Raw genomic sequence first — 27,554 nt, 5'->3', positions numbered from 1 at the left:
ACTACATGATGGAAATGGACAAGAAACAGTTCTAATCTTTCTATTTTAAATTCCCAAAAACTGGACCCTTAACATGACGGTTTTTTCTTCCATATCTGAAAGGCTTGGCTTTTCTATAAGTCAGGATGGCCGAGCGGTCTAAGGCGCTGCGTTCAGGTCGCAGTCTCCCCTGGAGACGTGGGTTCAAATCCCACTTCTGACAATACAACTTTTATTAAACACACTGCAATGTCATTCCGACAGCGCTAGTGAAAAAACCCACTATGCCAAAACACGCCCCAAAATGTTAGACTCTTCAGATGACTGGCTTGGCATCCAATCTTGAAAGTTTTCTTATTTGTGTAGGATAGGATGACCGAGCAGTCTCTCGTGAAGGCGTGGATTTAAATCCCACTTTTGAATACTCATATTTAAGTAAACTATGTAAGACAATACCGATTCCTCTGCTTACTTGAGTGAATGTTATAGAGAATGGAACTCCACTAAACTACTGCTGGGTACCTCCCAGGGTAGTTTTTCTGTATTTTCAGGTTAAAGCAAGAACAAGGGTTCTTCAGGACCTCTTTTTTACAGCACTGTTAATCATAAACCAATAACTACATGATGGAAATGGACAAGAAACAGTACTAATCTTTCTATTTTCTATTTCATATTTAAGTAACTATGTAAGACAATACAGATTCCTCTGCTTACTTGAGTGAATGTTATAGAGAATGGAACTCCACTAAACTACTGCTGGGTACCTCCCAGGGTAGTTTTTCTGTATTTTCAGGTTAAAGCAAGAACAAGGGTTCTTCAGGACCTCTTTGTTACAGCACTGTTAATCATAAACCAATAACTACATGATGGAAATGGACAAGAAACAGTTCTAATCTTTCTATTTTAAATTCCCAAAAACTGGACCCTTAACATGACGGTTTTTTCTTCCATATCTGAAAGGCTTGGCTTTTCTATAAGTCAGGATGGCCGAGCGGTCTAAGGCGCTGCGTTCAGGTCGCAGTCTCCCCTGGAGACGTGGGTTCAAATCCCACTTCTGACAATACAACTTTTATTAAACACACTGCAATGTCATTCCGACAGCGCTAGTGAAAAAACCCACTATGCCAAAACACGCCCCAAAATGTTAGACTCTTCAGATGACTGGCTTGGCATCCAATCTTGAAAGTTTTCTTATTTGTGTAGGATAGGATGACCGAGCAGTCTCTCGTGAAGGCGTGGATTTAAATCCCACTTTTGAATACTCATATTTAAGTAAACTATGTAAGACAATACCGATTCCTCTGCTTACTTGAGTGAATGTTATAGAGAATGGAACTCCACTAAACTACTGCTGGGTACCTCCCAGGGTAGTTTTTCTGTATTTTCAGGTTAAAGCAAGAACAAGGGTTCTTCAGGACCTCTTTTTTACAGCACTGTTAATCATAAACCAATAACTACATGATGGAAATGGACAAGAAACAGTACTAATCTTTCTATTTTCTATTTCATATTTAAGTAACTATGTAAGACAATACAGATTCCTCTGCTTACTTGAGTGAATGTTATAGAGAATGGAACTCCACTAAACTACTGCTGGGTACCTCCCAGGGTAGTTTTTCTGTATTTTCAGGTTAAAGCAAGAACAAGGGTTCTTCAGGACCTCTTTGTTACAGCACTGTTAATCATAAACCAATAACTACATGATGGAAATGGACAAGAAACAGTTCTAATCTTTCTATTTTAAATTCCCAAAAACTGGACCCTTAACATGACGGTTTTTTCTTCCATTTCTGAAAGGCTTGGCTTTTCTATAAGTCAGGATGGCCGAGCGGTCTAAGGCGCTGCGTTCAGGTCGCAGTCTCCCCTGGAGGCGTGGGTTCAAATCCCACTTCTGACAATACAACTTTTATTAAACACACTGCAATGTCATTCCGACAGCGCTAGTGAAAAAACCCACTATGCCAAAACACGCCCCAAAATGTTAGACTCTTCAGATGACTGGCTTGGCATCCAATCTTGAAAGTTTTCTTATTTGTGTAGGATAGGATGACCGAGCAGTCTCTCGTGAAGGCGTGGATTTAAATCCCACTTTTGAATACTCATATTTAAGTAAACTATGTAAGACAATACCGATTCCTCTGCTTACTTGAGTGAATGTTATAGAGAATGGAACTCCACTAAACTACTGCTGGGTACCTCCCAGGGTAGTTTTTCTGTATTTTCAGGTTAAAGCAAGAACAAGGGTTCTTCAGGACCTCTTTTTTACAGCACTGTTAATCATAAACCAATAACTACATGATGGAAATGGACAAGAAACAGTACTAATCTTTCTATTTTCTATTTCATATTTAAGTAACTATGTAAGACAATACAGATTCCTCTGCTTACTTGAGTGAATGTTATAGAGAATGGAACTCCACTAAACTACTGCTGGGTACCTCCCAGGGTAGTTTTTCTGTATTTTCAGGTTAAAGCAAGAACAAGGGTTCTTCAGGACCTCTTTGTTACAGCACTGTTAATCATAAACCAATAACTACATGATGGAAATGGACAAGAAACAGTTCTAATCTTTCTATTTTAAATTCCCAAAAACTGGACCCTTAACATGACGGTTTTTTCTTCCATTTCTGAAAGGCTTGGCTTTTCTATAAGTCAGGATGGCCGAGCGGTCTAAGGCGCTGCGTTCAGGTCGCAGTCTACCCTGGAGGCGTGGGTTCAAATCCCACTTCTGACAATACAACTTTTATTAAACACACTGCAATGTCATTCCGACAGCGCTAGTGAAAAAACCCACTATGCCAAAACACGCCCCAAAATGTTAGACTCTTCAGATGACCTGCTTGGCATCCAATCTTGAAAGTTTTCTTATTTGTGTAGGATAGGATGACCGAGCAGTCTCTCGTGAAGGCGTGGATTTAAATCCCACTTTTGAATACTCATATTTAAGTAAACTATGTAAGACAATACCGATTCCTCTGCTTACTTGAGTGAATGTTATAGAGAATGGAACTCCACTAAACTACTGCTGGGTACCTCCCAGGGTAGTTTTTCTGTATTTTCAGGTTAAAGCAAGAACAAGGGTTCTTCAGGACCTCTTTTTTACAGCACTGTTAATCATAAACCAATAACTACATGATGGAAATGGACAAGAAACAGTACTAATCTTTCTATTTTCTATTTCATATTTAAGTAACTATGTAAGACAATACAGATTCCTCTGCTTACTTGAGTGAATGTTATAGAGAATGGAACTCCACTAAACTACTGCTGGGTACCTCCCAGGGTAGTTTTTCTGTATTTTCAGGTTAAAGCAAGAACAAGGGTTCTTCAGGACCTCTTTGTTACAGCACTGTTAATCATAAACCAATAACTACATGATGGAAATGGACAAGAAACAGTTCTAATCTTTCTATTTTAAATTCCCAAAAACTGGACCCTTAACATGACGGTTTTTTCTTCCATATCTGAAAGGCTTGGCTTTTCTATAAGTCAGGATGGCCGAGCGGTCTAAGGCGCTGCGTTCAGGTCGCAGTCTCCCCTGGAGGCGTGGGTTCAAATCCCACTTCTGACAATACAACTTTTATTAAACACACTGCAATGTCATTCCGACAGCGCTAGTGAAAAAACCCACTATGCCAAAACACGCCCCAAAATGTTAGACTCTTCAGATGACCTGCTTGGCATCCAATCTTGAAAGTTTTCTTATTTGTGTAGGATAGGATGACCGAGCAGTCTCTCGTGAAGGCGTGGATTTAAATCCCACTTTTGAATACTCATATTTAAGTAAACTATGTAAGACAATACCGATTCCTCTGCTTACTTGAGTGAATGTTATAGAGAATGGAACTCCACTAAACTACTGCTGGGTACCTCCCAGGGTAGTTTTTCTGTATTTTCAGGTTAAAGCAAGAACAAGGGTTCTTCAGGACCTCTTTTTTACAGCACTGTTAATCATAAACCAATAACTACATGATGGAAATGGACAAGTAACAGTACTAATCTTTCTATTTTCTATTTCATATTTAAGTAACTATGTAAGGCAATACAGATTCCTCTGCTTACTTGAGTGAATGTTATAGAGAATGGAACTCCACTAAACTACTGCTGGGTACCTCCCAGGGTAGTTTTTCTGTATTTTCAGGTTAAAGCAAGAACAAGGGTTCTTCAGGACCTCTTTGTTACAGCACTGTTAATCATAAACCAATAACTACATGATGGAAATGGACAAGAAACAGTTCTAATCTTTCTATTTTAAATTCCCAAAAACTGGACCCTTAACATGACGGTTTTTTCTTCCATATCTGAAAGGCTTGGCTTTTCTATAAGTCAGGATGGCCGAGCGGTCTAAGGCGCTGCGTTCAGGTCGCAGTCTCCCCTGGAGGCGTGGGTTCAAATCCCACTTCTGACAATACAACTTTTATTAAACACACTGCAATGTCATTCCGACAGCGCTAGTGAAAAAACCCACTATGCCAAAACACGCCCCAAAATGTTAGACTCTTCAGATGACTGGCTTGGCATCCAATCTTGAAAGTTTTCTTATTTGTGTAGGATAGGATGACCGAGCAGTCTCTCGTGAAGGCGTGGATTTAAATCCCACTTTTGAATACTCATATTTAAGTAAACTATGTAAGACAATACCGATTCCTCTGCTTACTTGAGTGAATGTTATAGAGAATGGAACTCCACTAAACTACTGCTGGGTACCTCCCAGGGTAGTTTTTCTGTATTTTCAGGTTAAAGCAAGAACAAGGGTTCTTCAGGACCTCTTTTTTACAGCACTGTTAATCATAAACCAATAACTACATGATGGAAATGGACAAGAAACAGTACTAATCTTTCTATTTTCTATTTCATATTTAAGTAACTATGTAAGACAATACAGATTCCTCTGCTTACTTGAGTGAATGTTATAGAGAATGGAACTCCACTAAACTACTGCTGGGTACCTCCCAGGGTAGTTTTTCTGTATTTTCAGGTTAAAGCAAGAACAAGGGTTCTTCAGGACCTCTTTGTTACAGCACTGTTAATCATAAACCAATAACTACATGATGGAAATGGACAAGAAACAGTTCTAATCTTTCTATTTTAAATTCCCAAAAACTGGACCCTTAACATGACGGTTTTTTCTTCCATTTCTGAAAGGCTTGGCTTTTCTATAAGTCAGGATGGCCGAGCGGTCTAAGGCGCTGCGTTCAGGTCACAGTCTCCCCTGGAGGTGTGGGTGCAAATCCCACTTCTGACAATACACCTTTTATTAAACACACTGCAATGTCATTCCGACAGCGCTAGTGAAAAAACCCACTATGCCAAAACACGCCCCAAAATGTTAGACTCTTCAGATGACTGGCTTGGCATCCAATCTTGAAAGTTTTCTTATTTGTGTAGGATAGGATGACCGAGCAGTCTCTCGTGAAGGCGTGGATTTAAATCCCACTTTTGAATACTCATATTTAAGTAAACTATGTAAGACAATACCGATTCCTCTGCTTACTTGAGTGAATGTTATAGAGAATGGAACTCCACTAAACTACTGCTGGGTACCTCCCAGGGAAGTTTTTCTGTATTTTCAGGTTAAAGCAAGAACAAGGGTTCTTCAGGACCTCTTTTTTACAGCACTGTTAATCATAAACCAATAACTACATGATTGAAATGGACAAGAAACAGTACTAATCTTTCTATTTTCTATTTCATATTTAAGTAACTATGTAAGACAATACAGATTCCTCTGCTTACTTGAGTGAATGTTATAGAGAATGGAACTCCACTAAACTACTGCTGGTTACCTCCCAGGGTAGTTTTTCTGTATTTTCAGGTTAAAGCAAGAACAAGGGTTCTTCAGGACCTCTTTGTTACAGCACTGTTAATCATAAACCAATAACTACATGATGGAAATGGACAAGAAACAGTTCTAATCTTTCTATTTTAAATTCCCAAAAACTGGACCCTTAACATGACAGTTTTTTCTTCCATTTCTGAAAGGCTTGGCTTTTCTATAAGTCAGGATGGCCGAGCGGTCTAAGGCGCTGCGTTAAGGTCACAGTCTCCCCTGGAGGCGTGGGTTCAAATCCCACTTCTGACAATACACCTTTTATTAAACACACTGCAATGTTATTCCGACAGCGCTAGTGAAAAAACCCACTATGCCAAAACACGCCCCAAAATGTTAGACTCTTCAGATGACTGGCTTGGCATCCAATCTTGAAAGTTTTCTTATTTGTGTAGGATAGGATGACCGAGCAGTCTCTCGTGAAGGCGTGGATTTAAATCCCACTTTTGAATACTCATATTTAAGTAAACTATGTAAGACAATACCGATTCCTCTGCTTACTTGAGTGAATGTTATAGAGAATGGAACTCCACTAAACTACTGCTGGGTACCTCCCAGGGTAGTTTTTCTGTATTTTCAGGTTAAAGCAAGAACAAGGGTTCTTCAGGACCTCTTTGTTACAGCACTGTTAATCATAAACCAATAACTACATGATGGAAATGGACAAGAAACAGTTCTAATCTTTCTATTTCATATTTAAGCAAACTATGTAAGACAATACAGATTCCTCTGCTTACTTGAGTGAATGTTATAGAGAATGGAACTCCACTAAACTACTGCTGGGTACCTCCCAGGGTAGTTTTTCTGTATTTTCAGGTTAAAGCAAGAACAAGGGTTCTTCAGGACCTCTTTTTTACAGCACTGTTAATCATAAACCAATAACTACATGATGGAAATGGACAAGTAACAGTACTAATCTTTCTATTTTCTATTTCATATTTAAGTAACTATGTAAGACAATACAGATTCCTCTGCTTACTTGAGTGAATGTTATAGAGAATGGAACTCCACTAAACTACTGCTGGGTACCTCCCAGGGTAGTTTTTCTGTATTTTCAGGTTAAAGCAAGAACAAGGGTTCTTCAGGACCTCTTTGTTACAGCACTGTTAATCATAAACCAATAACTACATGATGGAAATGGACAAGAAACAGTTCTAATCTTTCTATTTTAAATTCCCAAAAACTGGACCCTTAACATGACGGTTTTTTCTTCCATATCTGAAAGGCTTGGCTTTTCTATAAGTCAGGATGGCCGAGCGGTCTAAGGCGCTGCGTTAAGGTCACAGTCTCCCCTGGAGGCGTGGGTTCAAATCCCACTTCTGACAATACAACTTTTCTTAAACACACTGCAATGTCATTCCGACAGCGCTAGTGAAAAAACCCACTATGCCAAAACACGCCCCAAAATGTTAGACTCTTCAGATAACTGGCTTGGCATCCAATCTTGAAAGTTTTCTTATTTGTGTAGGATAGGATGACCGAGCAGTCTCTCGTGAAGGCGTGGATTTAAATCCCACTTTTGAATACTCATATTTAAGTAAACTATGTAAGACAATACAGATTCCTCTGCTTACTTGAGTGAATGTTATAGAGAATGGAACTCCACTAAACTACTGCTGGGTACCTCCCAGGGTAGTTTTTCTGTATTTTCAGGTTAAAGCAAGAACAAGGGTTCTTCAGGACCTCTTTTTTACAGCACTGTTAATCATAAACCAATAACTACATGATGGAAATGGACAAGAAACAGTACTAATCTTTCTATTTTCTATTTCATATTTAAGTAACTATGTAAGACAATACAGATTCCTCTGCTTACTTGAGTGAATGTTATAGAGAATGGAACTCCACTAAACTACTGCTGGGTACCTCCCAGGGTAGTTTTTCTGTATTTTCAGGTTAAAGCAAGAACAAGGGTTCTTCAGGACCTCTTTGTTACAGCACTGTTAATCATAAACCAATAACTACATGATGGAAATGGACAAGAAACAGTTCTAATCTTTCTATTTTAAATTCCCAAAAACTGGACCCTTAACATGACGGTTTTTTCTTCCATTTCTGAAAGGCTTGGCTTTACTATAAGTCAGGATGGCCGAGCGGTCTAAGGTGCTACGTTCAGGTCGCAGTCTCCCCTGGAGGCGTGGGTTCAAATCCCACTTCTGACAATACAATTTTTATTAAACACACTGCAATGTCATTCCTACAGCGCTAGTGAAAAAACCCACTATGCCAAAACACGCCCCAAAATGTTAGACTCTTCAGATAACTGGCTTGGCATCCAATCTTGAAAGTTTTCTTATTTGTGTAGGATAGGATGACCGAGCAGTCTCTCGTGAAGGCGTGGATTTAAATCCCACTTTTGAATACTCATATTTAAGTAAACTATGTAAGACAATACTGATTCCTCTGCTTACTTGAGTGAATGTTATAGAGAATGGAACTCCACTAAACTACTGCTGGGTACCTCCCAGGGTAGTTTTTCTGTATTTTCAGGTTAAAGCAAGAACAAGGGTTCTTCAGGACCTCTTTTTTACAGCACTGTTAATCATAAACCAATAACTACATGATGGAAATGGACAAGAAACAGTACTAATCTTTCTATTTTCTATTTCATATTTAAGTAACTATGTAAGACAATACAGATTCCTCTGCTTACTTGAGTGAATGTTATAGAGAATGGAACTCCACTAAACTACTGCTGGGTACCTCCCAGGGTAGTTTTTCTGTATTTTCAGGTTAAAGCAAGAACAAGGGTTCTTCAGGACCTCTTTGTTACAGCACTGTTAATCATAAACCAATAACTACATGATGGAAATGGACAAGAAACAGTTCTAATCTTTCTATTTTAAATTCCCAAAAACTGGACCCTTAACATGACGGTTTTTTCTTCCATTTCTGAAAGGCTTGGCTTTACTATAAGTCAGGATGGCCGAGCGGTCTAAGGTGCTACGTTCAGGTCGCAGTCTCCCCTGGAGGCGTGGGTTCAAATCCCACTTCTGACAATACAATTTTTATTAAACACACTGCAATGTCATTCCTACAGCGCTAGTGAAAAAACCCACTATGCCAAAACACGCCCCAAAATGTTAGACTCTTCAGATAACTGGCTTGGCATCCAATCTTGAAAGTTTTCTTATTTGTGTAGGATAGGATGACCGAGCAGTCTCTCGTGAAGGCGTGGATTTAAATCCCACTTTTGAATACTCATATTTAAGTAAACTATGTAAGACAATACTGATTCCTCTGCTTACTTGAGTGAATGTTATAGAGAATGGAACTCCACTAAACTACTGCTGGGTACCTCCCAGGGTAGTTTTTCTGTATTTTCAGGTTAAAGCAAGAACAAGGGTTCTTCAGGACCTCTTTTTTACAGCACTGTTAATCATAAACCAATAACTACATGATGGAAATGGACAAGAAACAGTACTAATCTTTCTATTTTCTATTTCATATTTAAGTAACTATGTAAGACAATACAGATTCCTCTGCTTACTTGAGTGAATGTTATAGAGAATGGAACTCCACTAAACTACTGCTGGGTACCTCCCAGGGTAGTTTTTCTGTATTTTCAGGTTAAAGCAAGAACAAGGGTTCTTCAGGACCTCTTTGTTACAGCACTGTTAATCATAAACCAATAACTACATGATGGAAATGGACAAGAAACAGTTCTAATCTTTCTATTTTAAATTCCCAAAAACTGGACCCTTAACATGACGGTTTTTTCTTCCATTTCTGAAAGGCTTGGCTTTTCTATAAGTCAGGATGGCCGAGCGGTCTAAGGTGCTGTGTTCAGGTCGCAGTCTCCCCTGGAGGCGTGGGTTCAAATCCCACCTCTGACAATACAACTTTTCTTAAACACACTGCAATGTCATTCCGACAGCGCTAGTGAAAAAACCCACTATGCCAAAACACGCCCCAAAATGTTTGACTCTTCAGATGACTGGCTTGGCATCCAATCTTGAAAGTTTTCTTATTTGTGTAGGATAGGATGACCGAGCAGTCTCTCGTGAAGGCGTGGATTTAAATCCCACTTTTGAATACTCATATTTAAGTAAACTATGTAAGACAATACCGATTCCTCTGCTTACTTGAGTGAATGTTATAGAGAATGGAACTCCACTAAACTACTGCTGGGTACCTCCCAGGGTAGTTTTTCTGTATTTTCAGGTTAAAGCAAGAACAAGGGTTCTTCAGGACCTCTTTGTTACAGCACTGTTAATCATAAACCAATAACTACATGATGGAAATGGACAAGAAACAGTTCTAATCTTTCTATTTTAAATTCCCAAAAACTGGACCCTTAACATGACGGTTTTTTCTTCCATTTCTGAAAGGCTTGGCTTTTCTATAAGTCAGGATGGCCGAGCGGTCTAAGGCGCTGTGTTCAGGTCGCAGTCTCCCCTGGAGGCGTGGGTTCAAATCCCACTTCTGACAATACAACTTTTCTTAAACACACTGCAATGTCATTCCGACAGCGCTAGTGAAAAAACCCACTATGCCAAAACACGCCCCAAAATGTTAGACTCTTCAGATGACTGGCTTGGCATCCAATCTCGAAAGTTTTCTTATTTGTGTAGGATAGGATGACCGAGCAGTCTCTCGTGAAGGCGTGGATTTAAATCCCACTTTTGAATACTCATATTTAAGTAAACTATGTAAGACAATACCGATTCCTCTGCTTACTTGAGTGAATGTTATAGAGACTGGAACTCCACTAAACTACTGCTGGGTACCTCCCAGGGTAGTTTTTCTGTATTTTCAGGTTAAAGCAAGAACAAGGGTTCTTCAGGACCTCTTTTTTACAGCACTGTTAATCATAAACCAATAACTACATGATGGAAATGGACAAGAAACAGTACTAATCTTTCTATTTTCTATTTCATATTTAAGTAACTATGTAAGACAATACAGATTCCTCTGCTTACTTGAGTGAATGTTATAGAGAATGGAACTCCACTAAACTACTGCTGGGTACCTCCCAGGGTAGTTTTTCTGTATTTTCAGGTTAAAGCAAGAACAAGGGTTCTTCAGGACCTCTTTGTTACAACACTGTTAATCATAAACCAATAACTACATGATGGAAATGGACAAGAAACAGTTCTAATCTTTCTATTTTAAATTCCCAAAAACTGGACCCTTAACATGACGGTTTTTTCTTCCATATCTGAAAGGCTTGGCTTTTCTAAAAGTCAGGATGGCCGAGCGGTCTAAGGCGCTGCGTTCAGGTCGCAGTCTCCCCTGGAGGCGTGGCTTCAAATCCCACTTCTGACAATACAACTTTTATTAAACACACTGCAATGTCATTCCGACAGCGCTAGTGAAAAAACCCACTATGCCAAAACACGCCCCAAAATGTTAGACTCTTCAGATGACTGGCTTGGCATCCAATCTTGAAAGTTTTCTTATTTGTGTAGGATAGGATGGCCGAGCAGTCTCTCGTGAAGGCGTGGATTTTAATCCCACTTTTGAATACTCATATTTAAGTAAACTATGTAAGACAATACAGATTCCTCTGCTTACTTGAGTGAATGTTATAGAGAATGGAACTCCACTAAACTACTGCTGGGTACCTCCCAGGGTAGTTTTTCTGTATTTTCAGGTTAAAGCAAGAACAAGGGTTCTTCAGGACCTCTTTTTTACAGCACTGTTAATCATAAACCAATAACTACATAATGGAAATGGACAAGAAACAGTACTAATCTTTCTATTTTCTATTTCATATTTAAGTAACTATGTAAGACAATACAGATTCCACTGCTTACTTGAGTGAATGTTATAGAGAATGGAACTCCACTAAACTACTGCTGGGTACCTCCCAGGGTAGTTTTTCTGTATTTTCAGGTTAAAGCAAGAACAAGGGTTCTTCAGGACCTCTTTGTTACAGCACTGTTAATCATAAACCAATAACTACATGATGGAAATGGACAAGAAACAGTTCTAATCTTTCTATTTTAAATTCCCAAAAACTGGACCCTTAACATGACGGTTTTTTCTTCCATTTCTGAAAGGCTTGGCTTTTCTATAAGTCAGGATGGCCGAGCGGTCTAAGGCGCTGCGTTCAGGTCGCAGTCTCCCCTGGAGGCGTGGGTTCAAATCCCACTTCTGACAATACAACTTTTATTAAACACACTGCAATGTCATTCCGACAGCGCTAGTGAAAAAACCCACTATGCCAAAACACGCCCCAAAATGTTAGACTCTTCAGATGACTGGCTTGGCATCCAATCTTGAAAGTTTTCTTATTTGTGTAGGATAGGATGACCGAGCAGTCTCTCGTAAAGGCGTGGATTTAAATCCCACTTTTGAATACTCATATTTAAGTAAACTATGTAAGACAATACAGATTCCTCTGCTTACTTGAGTGAATGTTATAGAGAATGGAACTCCACTAAACTACTGCTGGGTACCTCCCAGGGTAGTTTTTCTGTATTTTCAGGTTAAAGCAAGTACAAGGGTTCTTCAGGACCTCTTTGTTACAGCACTGTTAATCATAAACCAATAACTACATGATGGAAATGGACAAGAAACAGTTCTAATCTTTCTATTTTAAATTCCTAAAAACTGGACCCTTAACATGACGGTTTTTTCTTCCATTTCTGAAAGGCTTGGCTTTTCTATAAGTCAGGATGGCCGAGCGGTCTAAGGCGCTGTGTTCAGGTCGCAGTCTCCCCTGGAGGCGTGGGTTCAAATCCCACCTCTGACAATACAACTTTTCTTAAACACACTGCAATGTCATTCCGACAGCGCTAGTGAAAAAACCCACTATGCCAAAACACGCCCCAAAATGTTAGACTCTTCAGATGACTGGCTTGGCATCCAATCTTGAAAGTTTTCTTATTTGAGTAGGATAGGATGACCGAGCAGTCTCTCGTGAAGGCGTGGATTTAAATCCCACTTTTGAATACTCATATTTAAGTAAACTATGTAAGACAATACCGATTCCTCTGCTTACTTGAGTGAATGTTATAGAGAATGGAACTCCACTAAACTACTGCTGGGTACCTCCCAGGGTAGTTTTTCTGTATTTTCAGGTTAAAGCAAGAACAAGGGTTCTTCAGGACCTCTTTGTTACAGCACTGTTAATCATAAACCAATAACTACATGATGGAAATGGACAAGAAACAGTTCTAATCTTTCTATTTTAAATTCCCAAAAACTGGACCCTTAAAATGACGGTTTTTTCTTCCATTTCTGAAAGGCTTGGCTTTTCTATAAGTCAGGATGGCCGAGCGGTCTAAGGCGCTGTGTTCAGGTCGCAGTCTCCCCTGGAGGCGTGGGTTCAAATCCCACTTCTGACAATACAACTTTTCTTAAACACACTGCAATGTCATTCCGACAGCGCTAGTGAAAAAACCCACTATGCCAAAACACGCCCCAAAATGTTAGACTCTTCAGATGACTGGCTTGGCATCCAATCTCGAAAGTTTTCTTATTTGTGTAGGATAGGAGGACCGAGCAGTCTCTCGTGAAGGCGTGGATTTAAATCCCACTTTTGAATACTCATATTTAAGTAAACTATGTAAGACAATACCGATTCCTCTGCTTACTTGAGTGAATGTTATAGAGACTGGAACTCCACTAAACTACTGCTGGGTACCTCCCAGGGTAGTTTTTCTGTATTTTCAGGTTAAAGCAAGAACAAGGGTTCTTCAGGACCTCTTTGTTACAGCACTGTTAATCATAAACCAATAACTACATGATGGAAATGGACAAGAAACAGTACTAATCTTTCTATTTTCTATTTCATATTTAAGTAACTATGTAAGACAATACAGATTCCTCTGCTTACTTGAGTGAATGTTATAGAGAATGGAACTCCACTAAACTACTGCTGGGTACCTCCCAGGGTAGTTTTTCTGTATTTTCAGGTTAAAGCAAGAACAAGGGTTCTTCAGGACCTCTTTGTTACAGCACTGTTAATCATAAACCAATAACTACATGATGGAAATGGACAAGAAACAGTTCTAATCTTTCTATTTTAAATTCCCAAAAACTGGACCCTTAACATGACGGTTTTTTCTTCCATATCTGAAAGGCTTGGCTTTTCTATAAGTCAGGATGGCCGAGCGGTCTAAGGCGCTGCGTTCAGGTCGCAGTCTCCCCTGGAGGCGTGGGTTCAAATCCCACTTCTGACAATACAACTTTTATTAAACACACTGCAATGTCATTCCGACAGCGCTAGTGAAAAAACCCACTATGCCAAAACACGCCCCAAAATGTTAGACTCTTCAGATGACTGGCTTGGCATCCAATCTTGAAAGTTTTCTTATTTGTGTAGGATAGGATGGCCGAGCAGTCTCTCGTGAAGGCGTGGATTTTAAACCCACTTTTGAATACTCATATTTAAGTAAACTATGTAAGACAATACAGATTCCTCTGCTTACTTGAGTGAATGTTATAGAGAATGGAACTCCACTAAACTACTGCTGGGTACCTCCCAGGGTAGTTTTTCTGTATTTTCAGGTTAAAGCAAGAACAAGGGTTCTTCAGGACCTCTTTTTTACAGCACTGTTAATCATAAACCAATAACTACATAATGGAAATGGACAAGAAACAGTACTAATCTTTCTATTTTCTATTTCATATTTAAGTAACTATGTAAGACAATACAGATTCCACTGCTTACTTGAGTGAATGTTATAGAGAATGGAACTCCACTAAACTACTGCTGGGTACCTCCCAGGGTAGTTTTTCTGTATTTTCAGGTTAAAGCAAGAACAAGGGTTCTTCAGGACCTCTTTGTTACAGCACTGTTAATCATAAACCAATAACTACATGATGGAAATGGACAAGAAACAGTTCTAATCTTTCTATTTTAAATTCCCAAAAACTGGACCCTTAACATGACGGTTTTTTCTTCCATTTCTGAAAGGCTTGGCTTTTCTATAAGTCAGGATGGCCGAGCGGTCTAAGGCGCTGCGTTCAGGTCGCAGTCTCCCCTGGAGGCGTGGGTTCAAATCCCACTTCTGACAATACAACTTTTATTAAACACACTGCAATGTCATTCCGACAGCGCTAGTGAAAAAACCCACTATGCCAAAACACGCCCCAAAATGTTAGACTCTTCAGATGACTGGCTTGGCATCCAATCTTGAAAGTTTTCTTATTTGTGTAGGATAGAATGACCGAGCAGTCTCTCGTGAAGGCGTGAATTTAAATCCCACTTTTGAATACTCATATTTAAGTAAACTATGTAAGACAATACAGATTCCTCTGCTTACTTGAGTGAATGTTATAGAGAATGGAACTCCACTAAACTACTGCTGGGTACCTCCCAGGGTAGTTTTTCTGTATTTTCAGGTTAAAGCAAGAACAAGGGTTCTTCAGGACCTCTTTGTTACAGCACTGTTAATCATAAACCAATAACTACATGATGGAAATGGACAAGAAACAGTTCTAATCTTTCTATTTTAAATTCCTAAAAACTGGACCCTTAACATGACGGTTTTTTCTTCCATTTCTGAAAGGCTTGGCTTTTCTATAAGTCAGGATGGCCGAGCGGTCTAAGGTGCTGCGTTCAGGTCGCAGTCTCCCCTGGAGGTGTGGGTTCAAATCCCACTTCTGACAATACAATTTTTATTAAACACACTGCAATGTCATTCCTACAGCGCTAGTGAAAAAACCCACTATGCCAAAACACGCCCCAAAATGTTAGACTCTTCAGATAACTGGCTTGGCATCCAATCTTGAAAGTTTTCTTATTTGTGTAGGATAGGATGACCGAGCAGTCTCTCGTGAAGGCGTGGATTTAAATCCCACTTTTGAATACTCATATTTAAGTAAACTATGTAAGACAATACCGATTCCTCTGCTTACTTGAGTGAATGTTATAGAGAATGGAACTCCACTAAACTACTGCTGGGTACCTCCCAGGGTAGTTTTTCTGTATTTTCAGGTTAAAGCAAGAACAAGGGTTCTTCAGGACCTCTTTTTTACAGCACTGTTAATCATAAACCAATAACTACATGATGGAAATGGACAAGAAACAGTACTAATCTTTCTATTTTCTATTTCATATTTAAGTAACTATGTAAGACAATACAGATTCCTCTGCTTACTTGAGTGAATGTTATAGAGAATGGAACTCCACTAAACTACTGCTGGGTACCTCCCAGGGTAGTTTTTCTGTATTTTCAGGTTAAAGCAAGAACAAGGGTTCTTCAGGACCTCTTTGTTACAGCACTGTTAATCATAAACCAATAACTACATGATGGAAATGGACAAGAAACAGTTCTAATCTTTCTATTTTAAATTCCCAAAAACTGGACCCTTAACATGACGGTTTTTTCTTCCATTTCTGAAAGGCTTGGCTTTTCTATAAGTCAGGATGGCCGAGCGGTCTAAGGCGCTGTGTTCAGGTCGCAGTCTCCCCTGGAGGCGTGGGTTCAAATCCCACTTCTGACAATACAACTTTTCTTAAACACACTGCAATGTCATTCCGACAGCGCTAGTGAAAAAACCCACTATGCCAAAACACGCCCCAAAATGTTAGACTCTTCAGATGACTGGCTTGGCATCCAATCTTGAAAGTTTTCTTATTTGTGTAGGATAGGATGACCGAGCAGTCTCTCGTGAAGGCGTGGATTTAAATCCCACTTTTGAATACTCATATTTAAGTAAACTATGTAAGACAATACCGATTCCTCTGCTTACTTGAGTGAATGTTATAGAGAATGGAACTCCACTAAACTACTGCTGGGTACCTCCCAGGGTAGTTTTTCTGTATTTTCAGGTTAAAGCAAGAACAAGGGTTCTTCAGGACCTCTTTGTTACAGCACTGTTAATCATAAACCAATAACTACATGATGGAAATGGACAAGAAACAGTTCTAATCTTTCTATTTTAAATTCCCAAAAACTGGACCCTTAACATGACGGTTTTTTCTTCCATTTCTGAAAGGCTTGGCTTTTCTATAAGTCAGGATGGCCGAGCGGTCTAAGGCGCTGTGTTCAGGTCGCAGTCTCCCCTGGAGGCGTGGGTTCAAATCCCACTTCTGACAATACAACTTTTCTTAAGCACACTGCAATGTCATTCCGACAGCGCTAGTGAAAAAACCCACTATGCCAAAACACGCCCCAAAATGTTAGACTCTTCAGATGACTGGCTTGGCATCCAATCTCGAAAGTTTTCTTATTTGTGTAGGATAGGATGACCGAGCAGTCTCTCGTGAAGGCGTGGATTTAAATCCCACTTTTGAATACTCATATTTAAGTAAACTATGTAAGACAATACAGATTCCTCTGCTTACTTGAGTGAATGTTATAGAGAATGGAACTCCACTAAACTACTGCTGGGTACCTCCCAGGGTAGTTTTTCTGTATTTTCAGGTTAAAGCAAGAACAAGGGTTCTTCAGGACCTCTTTTTTACAGCACTGTTAATCATAAACCAATAACTACATAATGGAAATGGACAAGAAACAGTACTAATCTTTCTATTTTCTATTTCATATTTAAGTAACTATGTAAGACAATACAGATTCCACTGCTTACTTGAGTGAATGTTATAGAGAATGGAACTCCACTAAACTACTGCTGGGTACCTCCCAGGGTAGTTTTTCTGTATTTTCAGGTTAAAGCAAGAACAAGGGTTCTTCAGGACCTCTTTGTTACAGCACTGTTAATCATAAACCAATAACTACATGATGGAAATGGACAAGAAACAGTTCTAATCTTTCTATCTTAAATTCCCAAAAACTGGACCCTTAACATGACGGTTTTTTCTTCCATTTCTGAAAGGCTTGGCTTTTCTATAAGTCAGGATGGCCGAGCGGTCTAAGGCACTGCGTTCAGGTCGCAGTCTCCCCTGGAGGCGTGGGTTCAAATCCCACTTCTGACAATACAACTTTTATTAAACACACTGCAATGTCATTCCGACAGCGCTAGTGAAAAAACCCACTATGCCAAAACACGCCCCAAAATGTTAGACTCTTCAGATGACTGGCTTGGCATCCAATCTTGAAAGTTTTCTTATTTGTGTAGGATAGGATGACCGAGCAGTCTCTCGTGAAGGCGTGGATTTAAATCCCACTTTTGAATACTCATATTTAAGTAAACTATGTAAGACAATACCGATTCCTCTGCTTACTTGAGTGAATGTTATAGAGAATGGAACTCCACTAAACTACTGCTGGGTACCTCCCAGGGTAGTTTTTCTGTATTTTCAGGTTAAAGCAAGAACAAGGGTTCTTCAGGACCTCTTTTTTACAGCACTGTTAATCATAAACCAATAACTACATGATGGAAATGGACAAGAAACAGTACTAATCTTTCTATTTTCTATTTCATATTTAAGTAACTATGTAAGACAATACAGATTCCTCTGCTTACTTGAGTGAATGTTATAGAGAATGGAACTCCACTAAACTACTGCTGGGTACCTCCCAGGGTAGTTTTTCTGCATTTTCAGGTTAAAGCAAGAACAAGGGTTCTTCAGGACCTCTTTGTTACAGCACTGTTAATCATAAACCAATAACTACATGATGGAAATGGACAAGAAACAGTTCTAATCTTTCTATTTTAAATTCCCAAAAACTGGACCCTTAACATGACGGTTTTTTCTTCCATTTCTGAAAGGCTTGGCTTTTCTATAAGTCAGGATGGCCGAGCGGTCTAAGGCGCTGTGTTCAGGTCGCAGTCTCCCCTGGAGGCGTGGGTTCAAATCCCACTTCTGACAATACAACTTTTCTTAAGCACACTGCAATGTCATTCCGACAGCGCTAGTGAAAAAACCCACTATGCCAAAACACGCCCCAAAATGTTAGACTCTTCAGATGACTGGCTTGGCATCCAATCTCAAAAGTTTTCTTATTTGTGTAGGATAGGATGACCGAGCAGTCTCTCGTGAAGGCGTGGATTTAAATCCCACTTTTGAATACTCATATTTAAGTAAACTATGTAAGACAATACAGATTCCTCTGCTTACTTGAGTGAATGTTATAGAGAATGGAACTCCACTAAACTACTGCTGGGTACCTCCCAGGGTAGTTTTTCTGTATTTTCAGGTTAAAGCAAGAACAAGGGTTCTTCAGGACCTCTTTTTTACAGCACTGTTAATCATAAACCAATAACTACATAATGGAAATGGACAAGAAACAGTACTAATCTTTCTATTTTCTATTTCATATTTAAGTAACTATGTAAGACAATACAGATTCCACTGCTTACTTGAGTGAATGTTATAGAGAATGGAACTCCACTAAACTACTGCTGGGTACCTCCCAGGGTAGTTTTTCTGTATTTTCAGGTTAAAGCAAGAACAAGGGTTCTTCAGGACCTCTTTGTTACAGCACTGTTAATCATAAACCAATAACTACATGATGGAAATGGACAAGAAACAGTTCTAATCTTTCTATTTTAAATTCCCAAAAACTGGACCCTTAACATGACGGTTTTTTCTTCCATTTCTGAAAGGCTTGGCTTTTCTATAAGTCAGGATGGCCGAGCGGTCTAAGGCACTGCGTTCAGGTCGCAGTCTCCCCTGGAGGCGTGGGTTCAAATCCCACTTCTGACAATACAACTTTTATTAAACACACTGCAATGTCATTCCGACAGCGCTAGTGAAAAAACCCACTATGCCAAAACACGCCCCAAAATGTTAGACTCTTCAGATGACTGGCTTGGCATCCAATCTTGAAAGTTTTCTTATTTGTGTAGGATAGGATGACCGAGCAGTCTCTCGTGAAGGCGTGGATTTAAATCCCACTTTTGAATACTCATATTTAAGTAAACTATGTAAGACAATACCGATTCCTCTGCTTACTTGAGTGAATGTTATAGAGAATGGAACTCCACTAAACTACTGCTGGGTACCTCCCAGGGTAGTTTTTCTGTATTTTCAGGTTAAAGCAAGAACAAGGGTTCTTCAGGACCTCTTTTTTACAGCACTGTTAATCATAAACCAATAACTACATAATGGAAATGGACAAGAAACAGTACTAATCTTTCTATTTTCTATTTCATATTTAAGTAACTATGTAAGACAATACAGATTCCACTGCTTACTTGAGTGAATGTTATAGAGAATGGAACTCCACTAAACTACTGCTGGGTACCTCCCAGGGTAGTTTTTCTGTATTTTCAGGTTAAAGCAAGAACAAGGGTTCTTCAGGACCTCTTTGTTACAGCACTGTTAATCATAAACCAATAACTACATGATGGAAATGGACAAGAAACAGTTCTAATCTTTCTATTTTAAATTCCCAAAAACTGGACCCTTAACATGACGGTTTTTTCTTCCATTTCTGAAAGGCTTGGCTTTTCTATAAGTCAGGATGGCCGAGCGGTCTAAGGCACTGCGTTCAGGTCGCAGTCTCCCCTGGAGGCGTGGGTTCAAATCCCACTTCTGACAATACAACTTTTATTAAACACACTGCAATGTCATTCCGACAGCGCTAGTGAAAAAACCCACTATGCCAAAACACGCCCCAAAATGTTAGACTCTTCAGATGACTGGCTTGGCATCCAATCTTGAAAGTTTTCTTATTTGTGTAGGATAGGATGACCGAGCAGTCTCTCGTGAAGGCGTGCATTTAAATCCCACTTTTGAATACTCATATTTAAGTAAACTATGTAAGACAATACCGATTCCTCTGCTTACTTGAGTGAATGTTATAGAGAATGGAACTCCACTAAACTACTGCTGGGTACCTCCCAGGGTAGTTTTTCTGTATTTTCAGGTTAAAGCAAGAACAAGGGTTCTTCAGGACCTCTTTTTTACAGCACTGTTAATCATAAACCAATAACTACATGATGGAAATGGACAAGAAACAGTACTAATCTTTCTATTTTCTATTTCATATTTAAGTAACTATGTAAGACAATACAGATTCCTCTGCTTACTTGAGTGAATGTTATAGAGAATGGAACTCCACTAAACTACTGCTGGGTACCTCCCAGGGTAGTTTTTCTGTATTTTCAGGTTAAAGCAAGAACAAGGGTTCTTCAGGACCTCTTTGTTACAGCACTGTTAATCATAAACCAATAACTACATGATGGAAATGGACAAGAAACAGTTCTAATCTTTCTATTTTAAATTCCCAAAAACTGGACCCTTAACATGACGGTTTTTTCTTCCATATCTGAAAGGCTTGGCTTTTCTATAAGTCAGGATGGCCGAGCGGTCTAAGGCGCTGCGTTCAGGTCGCAGTCTCCCCTGGAGGCGTGGGTTCAAATCCCACTTCTGACAATACAACTTTTATTAAACACACTGCAATGTCATTCCGACAGCGCTAGTGAAAAAACCCACTATGCCAAAACACGCCCCAAAATGTTAGACTCTTCAGATGACTGGCTTGGCATCCAATCTTGAAAGTTTTCTTATTTGTGTAGGATAGGATGACCGAGCAGTCTCTCGTGAAGGCGTGCATTTAAATCCCACTTTTGAATACTCATATTTAAGTAAACTATGTAAGACAATACCGATTCCTCTGCTTACTTGAGTGAATGTTATAGAGAATGGAACTCCACTAAACTACTGCTGGGTACCTCCCAGGGTAGTTTTTCTGTATTTTCAGGTTAAAGCAAGAACAAGGGTTCTTCAGGACCTCTTTTTTACAGCACTGTTAATCATAAACCAATAACTACATGATGGAAATGGACAAGAAACAGTACTAATCTTTCTATTTTCTATTTCATATTTAAGTAACTATGTAAGACAATACAGATTCCTCTGCTTACTTGAGTGAATGTTATAGAGAATGGAACTCCACTAAACTACTGCTGGGTACCTCCCAGGGTAGTTTTTCTGTATTTTCAGGTTAAAGCAAGAACAAGGGTTCTTCAGGACCTCTTTGTTACAGCACTGTTAATCATAAACCAATAACTACATGATGGAAATGGACAAGAAACAGTTCTAATCTTTCTATTTTAAATTCCCAAAAACTGGACCCTTAACATGACGGTTTTTTCTTCAATATCTGAAAGGCTTGGCTTTTCTATAAGTCAGGATGGCCGAGCGGTCTAAGGCGCTGCGTTCAGGTCGCAGTCTCCCCTGGAGGCGTGGGTTCAAATCCCACTTCTGACAATACAACTTTTATTAAACACACTGCAATGTCATTCCGACAGCGCTAGTGAAAAAACCCACTATGCCAAAACACGCCCCAAAATGTTAGACTCTTCAGATGACTGGCTTGGCATCCAATCTTGAAAGTTTTCTTATTTGTGTAGGATAGGATGGCCGAGCAGTCTCTCGTGAAGGCGTGGATTTTAATCCCACTTTTGAATACTCATATTTAAGTAAACTATGTAAGACAATACAGATTCCTCTGCTTACTTGAGTGAATGTTATAGAGAATGGAACTCCACTAAACTACTGCTGGGTACCTCCCAGGGTAGTTTTTCTGTATTTTCAGGTTAAAGCAAGAACAAGGGTTCTTCAGGACCTCTTTTTTACAGCACTGTTAATCATAAACCAATAACTACATAATGGAAATGGACAAGAAACAGTACTAATCTTTCTATTTTCTATTTCATATTTAAGTAACTATGTAAGACAATACAGATTCCACTGCTTACTTGAGTGAATGTTATAGAGAATGGAACTCCACTAAACTACTGCTGGGTACCTCCCAGGGTAGTTTTTCTGTATTTTCAGGTTAAAGCAAGAACAAGGGTTCTTCAGGACCTCTTTGTTACAGCACTGTTAATCATAAACCAATAACTACATGATGGAAATGGACAAGAAACAGTTCTAATCTTTCTATTTTAAATTCCCAAAAACTGGACCCTTAACATGACGGTTTTTTCTTCCATTTCTGAAAGGCTTGGCTTTTCTATAAGTCAGGATGGCCGAGCGGTCTAAGGCGCTGCGTTCAGGTCGCAGTCTCCCCTGGAGGCGTGTGTTCAAATCCCACTTCTGACAATACAACTTTTATTAAACACACTGCAATGTCATTCCGACAGCGCTAGTGAAAAAACCCACTATGCCAAAACACGCCCCAAAATGTTAGACTCTTCAGATGACTGGCTTGGCATCCAATCTTGAAAGTTTTCTTATTTGTGTAGGATAGGATGACCGAGCAGTCTCTCGTGAAGGCGTGCATTTAAATCCCACTTTTGAATACTCATATTTAAGTAAACTATGTAAGACAATACCGATTCCTCTGCTTACTTGAGTGAATGTTATAGAGAATGGAACTCCACTAAACTACTGCTGGGTACCTCCCAGGGTAGTTTTTCTGTATTTTCAGGTTAAAGCAAGAACAAGGGTTCTTCAGGACCTCTTTTTTACAGCACTGTTAATCATAAACCAATAACTACATGATGGAAATGGACAAGAAACAGTACTAATCTTTCTATTTTCTATTTCATATTTAAGTAACTATGTAAGACAATACAGATTCCTCTGCTTACTTGAGTGAATGTTATAGAGAATGGAACTCCACTAAACTACTGCTGGGTACCTCCCAGGGTAGTTTTTCTGTATTTTCAGGTTAAAGCAAGAACAAGGGTTCTTCAGGACCTCTTTGTTACAGCACTGTTAATCATAAACCAATAACTACATGATGGAAATGGACAAGAAACAGTTCTAATCTTTCTATTTTAAATTCCCAAAAACTGGACCCTTAACATGACGGTTTTTTCTTCCATATCTGAAAGGCTTGGCTTTTCTATAAGTCAGGATGGCCGAGCGGTCTAAGGCGCTGCGTTCAGGTCGCAGTCTCCCCTGGAGGCGTGGGTTCAAATCCCACTTCTGACAATACAACTTTTATTAAACACACTGCAATGTCATTCCGACAGCGCTAGTGAAAAAACCCACTATGCCAAAACACGCCCCAAAATGTTAGACTCTTCAGATGACTGGCTTGGCATCCAATCTTGAAAGTTTTTTTATTTGTGTAGGATAGGATGGCCGAGCAGTCTCTCGTGAAGGCGTGGATTTTAATCCCACTTTTGAATACTCATATTTAAGTAAACTATGTAAGACAATACAGATTCCTCTGCTTACTTGAGTGAATGTTATAGAGAATGGAACTCCACTAAACTACTGCTGGGTACCTCCCAGGGTAGTTTTTCTGTATTTTCAGGTTAAAGCAAGAACAAGGGTTCTTCAGGACCTCTTTTTTACAGCACTGTTAATCATAAACCAATAACTACATAATGGAAATGGACAAGAAACAGTACTAATCTTTCTATTTTCTATTTCATATTTAAGTAACTATGTAAGACAATACAGATTCCACTGCTTACTTGAGTGAATGTTATAGAGAATGGAACTCCACTAAACTACTGCTGGGTACCTCCCAGGGTAGTTTTTCTGTATTTTCAGGTTAAAGCAAGAACAAGGGTTCTTCAGGACCTCTTTGTTACAGCACTGTTAATCATAAACCAATAACTACATGATGGAAATGGACAAGAAACAGTTCTAATCTTTCTATTTTAAATTCCCAAAAACTGGACCCTTAACATGACGTTTTTTTCTTCCATTTCTGAAAGGCGTGGCTTTTCTATAAGTCAGGATGGCCGAGAGGTCTAAGGCGCTGCGTTCAGGTCGCAGTCTCCCCTGGAGGCGTGGGTTCAAATCCCACTTCTGACAATACAACTTTTATTAAACACACTGCAATGTCATTCCGACAGCGCTAGTGAAAAAACCCACTATGCCAAAACATGCCCCAAAATGTTAGACTCTTCAGATGACTGGCTTGGCATCCAATCTTGAAAGTTTTCTTATTTGTGTAGGATAGGATGACCGAGCAGTCTCTCGTGAAGGCGTGGATTTAAATCCTACTTTTGAATACTCATATTTAAGTAAACTATGTAAGACAATACCGATTCCTCTGCTTACTTGAGTGAATGTTATAGAGAATGGAACTCCACTAAACTACTGCTGGGTACCTCCCAGGGTAGTTTTTCTGTATTTTCAGGTTAAAGCAAGAACAAGGGTTCTTCAGGACCTCTTTTTTACAGCACTGTTAATCATAAACCAATAACTACATAATGGAAATGGACAAGAAACAGTACTAATCTTTCTATTTTCTATTTCATATTTAAGTAACTATGTAAGACAATACAGATTCCACTGCTTACTTGAGTGAATGTTATAGAGAATGGAACTCCACTAAACTACTGCTGGGTACCTCCCAGGGTAGTTTTTCTGTATTTTCAGGTTAAAGCAAGAACAAGGGTTCTTCAGGACCTCTTTGTTACAGCACTGTTAATCATAAACCAATAACTACATGATGGAAATGGACAAGAAACAGTTCTAATCTTTCTATTTTAAATTCCCAAAAACTGGACCCTTAACATGACGGTTTTTTCTTCCATATCTGAAAGGCTTGGCTTTTCTATAAGTCAGGATGGCCGAGCGGTCTAAGGCGCTGCGTTCAGGTCGCAGTCTCCCCTGGAGGCGTGTGTTCAAATCCCACTTCTGACAATACAACTTTTATTAAACACACTGCAATGTCATTCCGACAGCGCTAGTGAAAAAACCCACTATGCCAAAACACGCCCCAAAATGTTAGACTCTTCAGATGACTGGCTTGGCATCCAATCTTGAAAGTTTTCTTATTTGTGTAGGATAGGATGACCGAGCAGTCTCTCGTGAAGGCGTGCATTTAAATCCCACTTTTGAATACTCATATTTAAGTAAACTATGTAAGACAATACCGATTCCTCTGCTTACTTGAGTGAATGTTATAGAGAATGGAACTCCACTAAACTACTGCTGGGTACCTCCCAGGGTAGTTTTTCTGTATTTTCAGGTTAAAGCAAGAACAAGGGTTCTTCAGGACCTCTTTTTTACAGCACTGTTAATCATAAACCAATAACTACATGATGGAAATGGACAAGAAACAGTACTAATCTTTCTATTTTCTATTTCATATTTAAGTAACTATGTAAGACAATACAGATTCCTCTGCTTACTTGAGTGAATGTTATAGAGAATGGAACTCCACTAAACTACTGCTGGGTACCTCCCAGGGTAGTTTTTCTGTATTTTCAGGTTAAAGCAAGAACAAGGGTTCTTCAGGACCTCTTTGTTACAGCACTGTTAATCATAAACCAATAACTACATGATGGAAATGGACAAGAAACAGTTCTAATCTTTCTATTTTAAATTCCCAAAAACTGGACCCTTAACATGACGGTTTTTTCTTCCATATCTGAAAGGCTTGGCTTTTCTATAAGTCAGGATGGCCGAGCGGTCTAAGGCGCTGCGTTCAGGTCGCAGTCTCCCCTGGAGGCGTGGGTTCAAATCCCACTTCTGACAATACAACTTTTATTAAACACACTGCAATGTCATTCCGACAGCGCTAGTGAAAAAACCCACTATGCCAAAACACGCCCCAAAATGTTAGACTCTTCAGATGACTGGCTTGGCATCCAATCTTGAAAGTTTTTTTATTTGTGTAGGATAGGATGGCCGAGCAGTCTCTCGTGAAGGCGTGGATTTTAATCCCACTTTTGAATACTCATATTTAAGTAAACTATGTAAGACAATACAGATTCCTCTGCTTACTTGAGTGAATGTTATAGAGAATGGAACTCCACTAAACTACTGCTGGGTACCTCCCAGGGTAGTTTTTCTGTATTTTCAGGTTAAAGCAAGAACAAGGGTTCTTCAGGACCTCTTTTTTACAGCACTGTTAATCATAAACCAATAACTACATAATGGAAATGGACAAGAAACAGTACTAATCTTTCTATTTTCTATTTCATATTTAAGTAACTATGTAAGACAATACAGATTCCACTGCTTACTTGAGTGAATGTTATAGAGAATGGAACTCCACTAAACTACTGCTGGGTACCTCCCAGGGTAGTTTTTCTGTATTTTCAGGTTAAAGCAAGAACAAGGGTTCTTCAGGACCTCTTTGTTACAGCACTGTTAATCATAAACCAATAACTACATGATGGAAATGGACAAGAAACAGTTCTAATCTTTCTATTTTAAATTCCCAAAAACTGGACCCTTAACATGACGGTTTTTTCTTCCATATCTGAAAGGCTTGGCTTTTCTATAAGTCAGGATGGCCGAGCGGTCTAAGGCGCTGCGTTCAGGTCGCAGTCTCCCCTGGAGGTGTGGGTTCAAATCCCACTTCTGACAATATAACTTTTCTTAAACACACTGCAATGTCATTCCGACAGCGCTAGTGAAAAAACCCACTATGCCAAAACACGCCCCAAAATGTTAGACTCTTCAGATGACTGGCTTGGCATCCAATCTTGAAAGTTTTCTTATTTGTGTAGGATAGGATGACCGAGCAGTCTCTCGTGAAGGCGTGGATTTAAATCCCACTTTTGAATACTCATATTTAACCCCTTAAGGACGCAGCCTAGTTTGGGCCTTAAGGCTCAGAGCCCATTTTTCAAATCTGACATATTTCACTTTATGTGGTAATAACGTCGGAATGCTTAAACCTATCCAAGCGATTCTGAGATTGTTTTCTCGTGACACTTTGGGCTTCATGTTCGTGGTAAAATTTGGTCGATATATTCAGTCTTTATTTGTGAAAAATTGCAAAATTTAGAGAAAATTTACAAAAAATAGCATTTTTCAGAATTTAAATGCATCTGCTTGAAAAACAGACGGTTATACCACCCAAAATAGTTACTAGTTCACATTTCCCATATGTCTACTTTAGATTGGCATCGTTTTTTGAACATTCTTTTATTTTTCTTGGACGTTACAAGGCTTAGAACATAAACAGCAATTTCTCATATTCTTAAGAAAATTTCAAAAGCCTTTTTTTGAAGGTGCCAGTTCAGTTCTGAAGTGGATTTGAGGGGCCTATGTATTAGAAACCCCCAT

At 39.3% G+C, this 27,554-nt stretch overlaps 25 non-coding genes across 25 annotated transcripts; all 25 read left to right on the top strand.

The window, feature by feature from the left end:
* The first annotated feature begins 119 nt into the window (after positions 1-119).
* Positions 120-202, top strand: TRNAL-CAG (transfer RNA leucine (anticodon CAG)). The gene has a single exon. It is a non-coding gene; the product is annotated as a tRNA-Leu (tRNA).
* A 754-nt stretch (positions 203-956) lies between these two features.
* TRNAL-CAG (transfer RNA leucine (anticodon CAG)) lies at positions 957-1,039 on the top strand. The gene has a single exon. It is a non-coding gene; the product is annotated as a tRNA-Leu (tRNA).
* A 754-nt stretch (positions 1,040-1,793) lies between these two features.
* On the top strand, positions 1,794-1,876 carry TRNAL-CAG (transfer RNA leucine (anticodon CAG)). Its single transcript has one exon. It is a non-coding gene; the product is annotated as a tRNA-Leu (tRNA).
* Positions 1,877-3,467: 1,591 nt separating this feature from the next.
* On the top strand, positions 3,468-3,550 carry TRNAL-CAG (transfer RNA leucine (anticodon CAG)). Its single transcript has one exon. It is a non-coding gene; the product is annotated as a tRNA-Leu (tRNA).
* A 754-nt stretch (positions 3,551-4,304) lies between these two features.
* TRNAL-CAG (transfer RNA leucine (anticodon CAG)) lies at positions 4,305-4,387 on the top strand. Its single transcript has one exon. It is a non-coding gene; the product is annotated as a tRNA-Leu (tRNA).
* Positions 4,388-5,978: 1,591 nt separating this feature from the next.
* TRNAL-AAG (transfer RNA leucine (anticodon AAG)) lies at positions 5,979-6,061 on the top strand. Its single transcript has one exon. It is a non-coding gene; the product is annotated as a tRNA-Leu (tRNA).
* A 990-nt stretch (positions 6,062-7,051) lies between these two features.
* Positions 7,052-7,134, top strand: TRNAL-AAG (transfer RNA leucine (anticodon AAG)). Its single transcript has one exon. It is a non-coding gene; the product is annotated as a tRNA-Leu (tRNA).
* A 3,023-nt stretch (positions 7,135-10,157) lies between these two features.
* TRNAL-CAG (transfer RNA leucine (anticodon CAG)) lies at positions 10,158-10,240 on the top strand. The gene has a single exon. It is a non-coding gene; the product is annotated as a tRNA-Leu (tRNA).
* A 1,591-nt stretch (positions 10,241-11,831) lies between these two features.
* Positions 11,832-11,914, top strand: TRNAL-CAG (transfer RNA leucine (anticodon CAG)). The gene has a single exon. It is a non-coding gene; the product is annotated as a tRNA-Leu (tRNA).
* Positions 11,915-13,021: 1,107 nt separating this feature from the next.
* Positions 13,022-13,104, top strand: TRNAL-CAG (transfer RNA leucine (anticodon CAG)). Its single transcript has one exon. It is a non-coding gene; the product is annotated as a tRNA-Leu (tRNA).
* A 754-nt stretch (positions 13,105-13,858) lies between these two features.
* On the top strand, positions 13,859-13,941 carry TRNAL-CAG (transfer RNA leucine (anticodon CAG)). Its single transcript has one exon. It is a non-coding gene; the product is annotated as a tRNA-Leu (tRNA).
* Positions 13,942-14,695: 754 nt separating this feature from the next.
* Positions 14,696-14,778, top strand: TRNAL-CAG (transfer RNA leucine (anticodon CAG)). Its single transcript has one exon. It is a non-coding gene; the product is annotated as a tRNA-Leu (tRNA).
* Positions 14,779-15,290: 512 nt separating this feature from the next.
* On the top strand, positions 15,291-15,373 carry TRNAL-CAG (transfer RNA leucine (anticodon CAG)). Its single transcript has one exon. It is a non-coding gene; the product is annotated as a tRNA-Leu (tRNA).
* A 754-nt stretch (positions 15,374-16,127) lies between these two features.
* TRNAL-CAG (transfer RNA leucine (anticodon CAG)) lies at positions 16,128-16,210 on the top strand. Its single transcript has one exon. It is a non-coding gene; the product is annotated as a tRNA-Leu (tRNA).
* Positions 16,211-16,722: 512 nt separating this feature from the next.
* TRNAL-CAG (transfer RNA leucine (anticodon CAG)) lies at positions 16,723-16,805 on the top strand. Its single transcript has one exon. It is a non-coding gene; the product is annotated as a tRNA-Leu (tRNA).
* A 754-nt stretch (positions 16,806-17,559) lies between these two features.
* On the top strand, positions 17,560-17,642 carry TRNAL-CAG (transfer RNA leucine (anticodon CAG)). Its single transcript has one exon. It is a non-coding gene; the product is annotated as a tRNA-Leu (tRNA).
* A 754-nt stretch (positions 17,643-18,396) lies between these two features.
* On the top strand, positions 18,397-18,479 carry TRNAL-CAG (transfer RNA leucine (anticodon CAG)). Its single transcript has one exon. It is a non-coding gene; the product is annotated as a tRNA-Leu (tRNA).
* Positions 18,480-19,233: 754 nt separating this feature from the next.
* On the top strand, positions 19,234-19,316 carry TRNAL-CAG (transfer RNA leucine (anticodon CAG)). Its single transcript has one exon. It is a non-coding gene; the product is annotated as a tRNA-Leu (tRNA).
* Positions 19,317-20,070: 754 nt separating this feature from the next.
* TRNAL-CAG (transfer RNA leucine (anticodon CAG)) lies at positions 20,071-20,153 on the top strand. The gene has a single exon. It is a non-coding gene; the product is annotated as a tRNA-Leu (tRNA).
* A 754-nt stretch (positions 20,154-20,907) lies between these two features.
* Positions 20,908-20,990, top strand: TRNAL-CAG (transfer RNA leucine (anticodon CAG)). The gene has a single exon. It is a non-coding gene; the product is annotated as a tRNA-Leu (tRNA).
* Positions 20,991-21,744: 754 nt separating this feature from the next.
* On the top strand, positions 21,745-21,827 carry TRNAL-CAG (transfer RNA leucine (anticodon CAG)). The gene has a single exon. It is a non-coding gene; the product is annotated as a tRNA-Leu (tRNA).
* Positions 21,828-23,418: 1,591 nt separating this feature from the next.
* Positions 23,419-23,501, top strand: TRNAL-CAG (transfer RNA leucine (anticodon CAG)). Its single transcript has one exon. It is a non-coding gene; the product is annotated as a tRNA-Leu (tRNA).
* A 754-nt stretch (positions 23,502-24,255) lies between these two features.
* On the top strand, positions 24,256-24,338 carry TRNAL-CAG (transfer RNA leucine (anticodon CAG)). The gene has a single exon. It is a non-coding gene; the product is annotated as a tRNA-Leu (tRNA).
* A 1,591-nt stretch (positions 24,339-25,929) lies between these two features.
* On the top strand, positions 25,930-26,012 carry TRNAL-CAG (transfer RNA leucine (anticodon CAG)). The gene has a single exon. It is a non-coding gene; the product is annotated as a tRNA-Leu (tRNA).
* Positions 26,013-26,766: 754 nt separating this feature from the next.
* On the top strand, positions 26,767-26,849 carry TRNAL-CAG (transfer RNA leucine (anticodon CAG)). Its single transcript has one exon. It is a non-coding gene; the product is annotated as a tRNA-Leu (tRNA).
* The last annotated feature ends 705 nt before the right edge of the window (positions 26,850-27,554 follow it).

Source organism: Rhinoderma darwinii, chromosome 3, assembly GCF_050947455.1.
Source record: "Rhinoderma darwinii isolate aRhiDar2 chromosome 3, aRhiDar2.hap1, whole genome shotgun sequence".
NCBI lineage: Eukaryota > Metazoa > Chordata > Amphibia > Anura > Rhinodermatidae > Rhinoderma > Rhinoderma darwinii.
Note: the sequence above shows the minus strand (reverse complement) of the source record. Positions and strands in the feature narration are given on the sequence as shown.